At 46.7% G+C, this 10,344-nt stretch overlaps 1 protein-coding gene across 1 annotated transcript in view; it reads right to left on the reverse strand.

Annotated features, from left to right (window-relative positions):
* Nucleotides 1-5,336, reverse strand: part of CSGALNACT1 (chondroitin sulfate N-acetylgalactosaminyltransferase 1) — a 248,109-nt gene extending 242,773 nt beyond the window's left edge. The window contains exon 1 of the mRNA XM_027774926.1: nt 5,209-5,336. The gene's annotated coding sequence lies outside the window, so the exon portion shown is untranslated. The remainder of the gene's footprint in view (nt 1-5,208) is intronic.
* Nucleotides 5,337-10,344: the final 5,008 nt, after the last annotated feature.

Here is a 10,344-nt window from a genome sequence, read left to right on the forward strand (position 1 = left end):
AGGAATGCATCCTCCCTTTACAGAACAACAAAACCCACGTCATCTCCCAGCTCCCCGGCACCCAGAGATGGTCTGTGGCACGCTTCCGGCCAGCGGGACGTGAGTTTCACCTTCCTCATACCCGAAGGAGCGCACAGCTGGTCTACACCTGTTGACTTCACTGCCTCCCTTCTCACTCCCTGGAAAGGGGATGTGATGACAGGGGCATAAGAATCATTTTTAAAAACTGAGGCTGATATGTTTATAGGGCAGAAAGTGAAAACATTCCTGGGACACTGGTGACATCCCAGAGCTACTGAATCAGTCGTGGGCCACTAGCCCTGTCCCTGTTGCTCCTTGAGAGAAAGAAATGCCTAACTGTCAAGTCAGCACTTCAGGTTTTCCACTACATGCAGTCGAGCTCAAGCCCCAGTGAAGCAGAGCGATACGGTGCTTAATAAGGAGAGAGAAATAACAGCTATCCCAGTCCTCGATGGTTATCACCTACAGGAAAGAGAAGGGGCCAGCCAGTGGCATGGTGGTTAAGGCAGCTGGATCTCACATGGCTAACTGCACAGTTTGAGTCCCAGATCCAGCAGCTTGAAAAACACACCAGGTAGGTATGGTGTATGCCCAAAATCCTAAAAGGAGGGAGAGATAGAAGAGAGGGGATTATGGCATGGCTACTCCCAAGGGGGAAGAGGTGCTTTTTCACTTTCTCTGTCTCTCCAGCAAATGCACACACCCTCTGGTAAATTTTTTAAAAAGGAAAAATGAAACTCAGAGGAATACTCATAACACCAGAAAGAACGTACCAAGCACATGACCACAGCTGGGATGCTAGAGCGTTCAGAGGAGGGAGAAATAAATGGCTCCTACTAAAAGCGCCTAAATCGGGCCACTTCACACTAAAATATCACATGTGTCCCACCTGCAGAGACAGCACTCAGTCCAAGACAGTAAATCTCCACTCTGAACTCTGAGGCGGCATGCACTGTGCGCCCTGGGAGCATTTCCCAGCACAGCCTCCCATCCCTGGTGAGACGCGGTACCTCGCTCCAATCCTCCTTCCCTCCAGCATGGCTTCCCCCACCAGCTTTTTCTCCCAGGGTTCTATTATGTGTTCTCAGCGGCCAGTGGGGAAAAGCGCCCCACCTCTCTCACGAGGATGCCAGTGACGTAGGCTCCTGCCCCAGCTGCATGCTAGGGAGGGGTTGTGAATCATTACAGGGAACCTGGTGGTGAGGGCAGCCTGAGACCCTCCCACCTCTCCTGGAGGAGCTGCGCAGCCGCAGCAGACAGGAAATGCACAATGGGCCGGAAGGCCCTGTTTTCCTGGACCCGCTACACCTGGGCGGTAGATAGAGTTGCAGGAAATGGTTACCCCAAGGCCTCTCTCTGCCGGCTGGAATTCGCCACCCTGAGTTGTTCCTGAGAACCACCGTTGGCCCTATCTTCCTCCCAGTCCTTGTCCTCTGTCATCAGCAACCCCCAGAGCCTGCCGCCCCAGCAGCATGTAGGCCTCTCCCTCTGGTGTTCCAAGACTCACCTGAAACATCAGATGGGGGAACCCACCTCCGGGCCCTGCCACATCCCCAGTGCCAGCAGCTCCCACTGTTGGCGGCCCCCAGACTCCCTTTAGTTTCCATGTATATGGGGGGGGCACACCCAGCAGGGGCTCATGTTGTATCCCTTCCACTCTACATCCTTCCTCTCCCACCTGCCACGATCACACCTCTAAACATGTACAGATCTTCCTGGGAACCAAACTCCTGTCTTCCATATGGCTCCAGCGCTGCAGACTGGTACACCTCCATAGCTAGTCCCTGACCTTAACATTTAGCTTCAATCCGTTGGGTCTCAGATCGGAGCTCAGAATACAACATCTCTTTAGCGAGAGCATTTCCAGGACGCAGGCTGGGCTAACCTGACTAAGTGGATTAGCAGAGGGAGCTTGCTCTACGGGAGAGTGGGTCGGAATGGAGTGTGGAGGCAGCCGTTGGAACTGCCTGTCTTGTCTTTGTTCCAGAGTACAGACAGGTGGCAGGCTGTGACGTCACATACTCCAATCCCTCTGAAAAGACTCCTGTAAGGTTGCGCCTGCCTTTATTCTGGTTTCCCCGGCAACATCTGGTATATGCTTAGCTTCCTGGGGTGCAGATCTTGCCTCTTGGGGATGCACTGGCTGCTGTGATGCTGTTTCCCATGGCAAAGGAAGAATTGGTGGAGCTTGCCCAGTCACGACCCACGTGTGCACGTGGTCAGTCAAGTCTCTGAGGGACGGGTCTGCACCTGCGGAGTGCGTGGGGCCAGGGCCGCCCACCAGGGCTGCGAGGCCTCCTGCAGGGGGACAGCCTGATTGTACCTGGGGAGCCCATGCTGCAGCTCACACTTTCTCCAGCCGCTGTCCACAGGCACAGGGCGGGGAGTGACATGTAGGTGGGGAGGAGTTTGTGGCCAGACGTGTATGTGTACCTTGGCTCTGACATCTACTGCCTACTTGACCTTGGGCATGTTAGTTAACCTTGCTGGGCCCTGGTTTTCTTTCTTCTTTTTATAAAAATATTTTCATATTAGAAAGTTCTCACGTTAACTAGTTTTTATATTTTAGGGTACCTGGAACATAGTGAGCATCCAAAGATTTTGGCAATTATCATTATTATTAGGTTTCTGCCATAGGGTACATGTGCTTGCTGGAGAGAGACAGAGAGACAGAGAGAATCAGAGAGAGGGAAAGTAAACAATTACCCCTGGAGGGATGGCCATGCTGCAATCCCGTCCCCTCCCTTCTCCTGCTGGATTTTGAGCACGCGTGCACACACAGTCGGCATGATTCTGAAGCCACCAGGTCTGGGACTCAAACTGTGACCGACTGTGTGGGAGTCCAGCACTTTAACCACCACACCACCTGCGGCCCCCAGATTTGGGCTACTATTTTAATTCACTAAAGGTATCATAAGACACTGCCAGCAACTAAATGATTAATTAATCAGTTAATCTATATAGAAATAATTGTTGTGACGTGCAGTCAGAGCGAGTTCTGGGGAGGGCAGGCAGCCCAGGGTCAAGGCCTGATTCTTCTTCCTGCCTTCCTGATTTTCATGTTCTTTTCTCAACTAATTACGGGGTGGGGATAAATAAATACTTATTTTTAACTAATTTAAAATACAAGCAAAAATGTTTACACTGTGATAGATTTAAACCAAAATCAATTAATCGGCTGTAAATTACCGAAAAAGAACGTTTCAATACAAAATTTCTGGTTTTCCTGGGGTTGAAGAGTTACTATTGAATAGCTATTGATCTTTAGCATGTGACGCTTTATTACAGCAATGCTTTAGTTTTGAACCTTTGCTTTGGCTGTACCAGGGACTTGGTTTTTGCAGTCATTAATATTTCTTTTGAAATTTATATGTTAGAGGATAAATGTAATGACCCATAGGAATATTGACTCTATGTGAAAGAGACAGTCAACACTAGTAGCATGCATTACTTTGCATTTATAGTCCAGCTCATTAGATAGCAGAGCAATTTCAATGTGTGTTATTTTTCCAACTGTGTGATATCTGAGAAATGTGGCTATCTTTTCAAATTTAACCTTTCAGTAACACAGAAGTTTTTAAAGATGTATTTAATTTTATGTATGTACTATTTTTTTTTAATATGCTGTAAGGCACACCTGCTCATAAGAGAGAGAAAGAAAGTGAGAAAGTAAGCCACCAAGTCTGGGACTTGAACCGCAGGTGACCATGTGGGAGCCTAGCACCTTTAACCACCATACCGCCTACTGTCTCCCGGAGAACATGGAATTCTATTGACTTATAGCCTATGTGTTTTTGGTCAGATATTTTCATAGCTACCAATTCTATTGTAAAAACAGTGGCTTCCAGACGTTGTTGATGAAAAATCTTTCTAGATATGTGAGATGGGGGAAGAAGGGGCTGAGGTCTCAGCTGGGAACTAACTTGGGTTTGTTCAGAGTATCGAGGGGAACCAGTTTCGGAGATCACCAGGGTACTGCTTACAGGGGGACCAAGAAGCCTCTGGGAAAGGGTACAGACCAGCTATGCTGACCCTGAGGCTGATGACAACCGTCAGCAGCTTTGGAGAAGGTGGGTTTCATACCCACATATTCCCCTCTGTGGGCCTGGCCTGGAGAACTTGTGCCCGCATCCCAGTGGGCAATGTTCAAGGTCAGACAGTGGCACAACAGGAACAAGGCTGGTCCCACCCGGAAGGTCTTGGGTTTGAGTCCTGGGGCCTCCTTGTATCACACATGCCCAGGACCTGGCAGGCTGGGAGCAAACCCTGTTGAGGATCTTTATATCTCTCTCTCTGTGTGTGTGTATGTGTGTGTCTTTATCTGTCTCTCCCTGGCTTTCTCCTCTCATGGGAAAAATAAATAAATAAACTTAAAAATTTTTTTAAAAAAGCAACTACCTACTAAGAATGGATGGGGAAAAGAGAGGAGATGAAGGCATGGAGTGGAGGTGAGCCAAAGGTTCAGAGGTCACGGCTAGCTCCTCTCAGGCTGTGACTTTCTTTATGAAAAAAGCACCTCCTTTGAGAAGCTTATAATCTAGTCTAATGATATGCTTGCACCATGTAATGGCACTGTGCATGAGAAAATTCTAAACACACTCTGGAAAATTCAAGTGACTATACTGTGACCTGTAAACAGTCCTGGCCCCAAATTCAAGTAAAAATATAAACGGTGGGGTTTAAATAGAAGTGTGACCTACAGCTCCTAACCGGTCTGTCTTTAAGAAGTCAGATACTCGGGCCCAGCAGGACCAGGGCCGTCCTTGGGAGGCCATTGTTGTACCCACCACGTAATTATGCCAACTCTCAGCCAATACATTTGGACTCACAAAACACAATGAAGGTGCGAGGAGTCTGAAGCAAGCCATGACCGTAAGTCTGCTCTGCTCAGATGTCCTAGGTCCAGCTGAAGCCCGCAGGCGTGAGCTCCATGTGCAGATGACTCGCGTCCTCTGTGTGTCATGACTTTTCAAGGCAGTCAGAAGGCTGGCTCAGGGACAGGTGGGAGAGCTAGAGCACCAGGTGCCCTTGGGGACCCCTAGTGCCCTTCTCCAGCTTGTGTGGCTCTCTGGGTCCAGCCTGCTAGAGCAGGGAGTTGGGCCTTCAGCAGCACCCAGATGGGGCGTCGCTGGCTCCATCGTGGAAGTCTAACACATGAACTCCAACCTCGCTTTCCCCGCTACTCACCTCTCACGGACGATGTTCACCTTGCCCCAATTCCACTGCAACCTACCAGGTGCTGTAGATCAGGAGCAACTCTGCCTCAAGCCTGCCTCTGGCAGCATATACAAATGCGTTTTTGTACCTCCAAGGCCCTAAGCTTCCGCAAGCATTTCACCAGAGCAGCCTGCCCTCCACAGTTAAAGGGAGGGGCGAGTCTGGAACTCACAGCTCTCAGATGCTTTGCCTGCTCCTGCCCAAGACACCCAGGGGCATTCGGCGTGGCTCTGGGAGGCTGCTTGATAAATAAGGTGGAGCCCAGGTCAGTGTACAAAAAAACTAACTTCATCTGAGGCTTTCCTTTTTTAGAACAATTTTAGGTTTGAGGTAAAACTAAGAGGAAGGTACAAGATTCCCACATGTTGCCCGCCCCCACACATGCAGAGCCTCGCCCATTTTCAAATGTCCCCTCAGAGAGGTGCATTTGTTCTGATGAGTCTGAACTGACACACTTGTGATCACCCAAGCCTGCAGTTACGTTAAAGTTCACTCAATGTGTGGCACGTCCCCCGGTGTGCACCAAGGTGTGATGACATGTACCTACCATTGCAGAATCACATGCAGCAGTCTCGCTGCCCTAAAATCCTCAGGATTCTGAACACTTCCATTTTTTTGCACAGACTCTGTGGTCACATTACTTAAGACAAACCATAGGGTCTTACATTTCCTAACAAAATACTGGTAATAATTTCTGAATCACGTATGTGTTACAAGGTGTATAAGCACCACATATTTGGATTTAAAAACAGGTAGTCAAAATTAAACTTTAATGTAACACTATATAGGCCCTTTACTAAAAGAAATAGCCCTGCAGTCTGAAAAGGATGCATAATAACAAAGAGACATTTATTTAGGACACAAAAATTGTAACTGTTTTAATAACTAGGGAAAGTCCAGGCTATCTTAGTCATTTTCCTGCTGTTATAACAAAATACCACAGACTGGGTAATTTATAAAAGGAAAAATAAGAAATTTCCATCTCACAGTTCTGGAGGCTAGGAAGTCCGTAGCATGGAGCCAGCTTTTGGGAAGGGTCATCACGTGGTGGAATGCAAAAGGCAGAAGTGAACACACAAGACAGGGAGCAGGAGAGGGCAGCTCATGTAACAAACCCACTCTCACCGTAACTGACCCTCTCCAGTGATAACGAGTAAGCCATTCATCAGTGCAGAGCCCCCAGGACCTAATCACCTCTTAAGGGCTCCACCTCTTAACACTGTCACAATGGCAATTAAGTGTGTGAGACTTTCAAAATGTAGCACAAATTATTCAGCCACTGTGTGAGATGAAAAGGATTCTGATTTTTACTTACTTCTGTTAGGTTTACTTTTGTTTCTCTTTTTATTTACTTTTTTTTCTTTTATTACAAGCACAATTAGGGACCAGCAGATGGCGTAATGGTTATGTCACTGGACTCTCATGTAGTCAACCACAGTTTGAGTCCCAAATCGAGTGACTTAAAACTCACACTAGACACATGTGTATATGTGCTCAAGATCCCGAGAGGAAAATGGAGGAGAAAGGATTGTGGCATGGCCATCCCTCTAGGAGATGATTTCTCACTTTCTATCTCTCTGTCTCTCCAGTGACCACATGTACCCTATAGCAAAAATCTCTCTATAAAAAGAAAAGTACAATTGAAAAATTAAAAATTATATATATTTATTGTGCACATGATATTTTGATATATATTATATATGCATTATTAAATAATTAAATCAAGTGAATTAACATTTACATCAGCTCACATACCTACCTTTTTTTGTGGTAAGAACATTTAAGATCTACTCTCCTACCAGTTTTCAATACACAACACATTTTAACCACAGTCACCATGTGAAAGCACTTGTAGAATGGGCATAAGAGTGCATGAATAATATCATAGTGACGATATAAATAAATATATTAGAAGATAATAGGAGGAAAACGCATCACACTGGCAGAGCTTTCCTCGGGATAGCAAGCATATCAGTAAGAGATCATTAAATACAAACAGCCACGAGTTCTAATTAACTTCAACAAAAGGGGTTTTATTAGAATACTGAGATCTCAGGGGACTGAGGGCTGAGAAGTCGAGCTTGTAAATAAGTGGGAGCTGTCACAGGTCTAGAGACTTCTAGACAGCAACTCCAAGGCCGTAAGTATCCTGCAATACTGGTCAAGGTGCCACCACCAAAAATAAATGAACTCCAGAATTTTTAGTTCCTTTATTTCTCGGCATCCCCAATGTGCTCTTCATGCTGCAGTCCACCCCAGCCGCAGTCAGCTGAGATCACAGACACCCACATGTGGGCCCTCCGTGTACCGGGAAGCCCGAGGACATTAGCCAGGGACCTTCCCATGTGGCTCACAGAGCACTGTGTCACCACTATGTCATCTTGGCTGACCAACTCCAGTATTTTTGACCTTTCTGCCAACTCTCCTCAAAATTCAAAAAAAAAAAATCTATGTACCCAACTTGGGTCACACACACCCCCACCACAAGGCACTTGCTTTTCTTTTTTCTAATTTTCTAGAAGGAGCATAGGCTTACTGAAGAGAGACTGGGAGAGACTGAGAAAGCACTTCCCAGAGCAGATGGCCACACTGCAATCCTTCTCCTCCATTCTCCTCTTGGGATTCTGGCCATGCATGCACATGTACCCAGCATGGTTTGCAAGCCACCATGCAGTCAGCCATGTGGGATCCAGCCTCCCCAACCACCATGCCACTGACTGGCCCTAGCACTAGCTTTTCATCCACACCAGACTACTTTCTGGGGAAGAAATACAATTCTCCCTAATGAAATTAAAGGGTTTATGGGAAGGAGTGGGTAATACACAGTCTTAAAAAATCACTGCAGGGGGATTAGGAGTGACTTGTTTCTCTTTTTTAAATATGTTCTTTACTTGCCAGACTTAGTATAGTAATGAACGGTTATTTTTATCAGGATAATCACATTCTGGTTATTTACACACGTGGTGCAGGATAATCACATTCTGTTTTTTTACACACGTGGTGGGGACTGCTGGTCACCCATAAAAATCTGCTTGCCCTTTTTCCTACACCTTGACTAGATCACAGTTCTGCTAGTGTGCTCCGAGGGGCAGGATCATGCAGTGATTAACAGTCCACGATCTGGAGTCAGAAGGTCAGTCCACATCTGGGCTCCAGAATTTGCTAGCAGCCAGGCCTGGGTGAGTTATTCAGCCATTCAACGCCTCAGTTTCCTCAACAAAATGAAGCTGGTGGTAGTACCTTTCTCAGAGGATGGCTGTGAGGATGAAGAGGATTCATTTACGTGAAACATAATCATGACTGGCGCAAAGAAGGCACTGTTACAAATTCTACACCATTGCAAAAAAAAACTCTCTTTTTTACAGTCATAGCTCAGCTATTTGATCTGGAAAAAGTTAACGCATCTACAGGCCAGCCCTAAAAATAAAAAGTAAATAAAGAGGTGAAAATATCAAGTGTTCTTTGTGTAGGGAGGATTATGAATGTTATAGTAAGAATGATCTGCTTGAGAAACGTGAAGAAATGCTTCAACTCATTCTACACCATTAGGTTTCAGGGTTCCGTGAGCTCGGGTGGGACCTCTAATCTTGTTTGTGCAGACTTGTCCTGATCCGGGTGCATGCGCACACACACCCTCATTGATTCAGAGGCCAGGGCTCCCTCAGCCTGTCAGCCCACCACTGACACAGCTGTGGAATAAAGTGCTATTCATTCAAAGCAGAGGCGCGTTGCTACCGCATAAAAAGGTGGCTTGTTAATTCATTTCTCAAGTTTTAATACCTTCTTACAATTTCTACCCAAAATTCTGGAATGTTTTAGGTGTGTATTACTGCACTGTGGGGGGAAAAAGTAACCCTTTCCACCACCCCAAAAGGCTTAGCTCACCAACCTATTGCCTGAACCTTTTGAGAAAGTGAAAGAAAAGGGAATTAAAATAAAATTGTCCTTCAAGCAAGCAGGTTGATTTCTAAGGCGACAGATATGGCACTAATGAGTTTACCAAGGGAAAAAATTGTAACTGTTCCCTCTCTTTTTCAAGCTGACTTATTCCCCCAAGGCAATTAACACAAATCTCCTCTTACTTCCTCTTACAAATATACCCGTGGGCATGTCCATAACAGTATAAACTGGTAAAATACGACCTACCAGATACAATGGAGCATGCACTGAAAAATATCACTGTTGCAGAAAAAGGAAAGCAAGGTCTTTTGAAAACGAATGAGTAACGGAAGTCTTTGAATCTGTTAAGCTCGGGAGGTAGGAAGGACGCTCAGGTCGCTCTGATGAGTATTTTTCCATTTGCTGGTTTGCTTTCTTGTTGCATGACTGCGTGCATATTTGCAGACAGCGTTCACAAGTGAACTGTGAGCTCTTCCCATTCAGTGTCTGTTCTTCCTGTAAGAGGCAGAATTTAGGGCAATGATGGAAGTCATAGAAAATGTATGGAACCCTTCTGAACTGAGCCATCCAGATTGAGAACCGTCCGCTCCCGGAAGCAGTGAGCCACTGTCCCCAGGAGCATTCAGACACAGACCGGAATGCAGTAGATAGCCTGCCCACATCAGAACGCTGGCTAGACCAGGTGCAGACTCCTTCCAACTTGGAGAATCTAGGGCCTGGTCAGTGTAAAACGACAGGCTTAAGTCCACGTCGTTCTATCCTAACACTGCTTTTCTCCTTAACTGCCTGGCTCAGTGGGAGGGTCAGTGGTGAGTGTCGAGTTGCCTGGACTCAGGGATACCAAGAAACCTAAAAGGCATTATTCCGGGTGTGTCCGGGAGGGCGTTTCCAGAAAAGATTAACACTTGAGTCTGAGCAGACTGAGTGATGAAGACCCACCCTCGGTGTGGGCAGGGACCATCCCTGGGATGCCTAGACAAAGGGTCTGAAGAAGTAAACGCAGGAGATGACAGAGCTCTTTCGGGAGAATAGGGTAGACTTCCACTGCGTGGACATCAAAACCTGAGGCTCACTTGCTTCAGGCTCTGGGATTCAAACCAGCCTTTGGCCTGAGAACCCATGAGTTACATTATCAGCTTCCCTGCCTCTAAGGCCTTTGGACTTGGCCTGAACCACGCGACAAGAATCCCACGATCTCCACCTCGG

This window comes from Tupaia chinensis, unplaced genomic scaffold (genome assembly GCF_000334495.1).
Source record: "Tupaia chinensis unplaced genomic scaffold, TupChi_1.0 Scaffold000494_1, whole genome shotgun sequence".
NCBI lineage: Eukaryota > Metazoa > Chordata > Mammalia > Scandentia > Tupaiidae > Tupaia > Tupaia belangeri.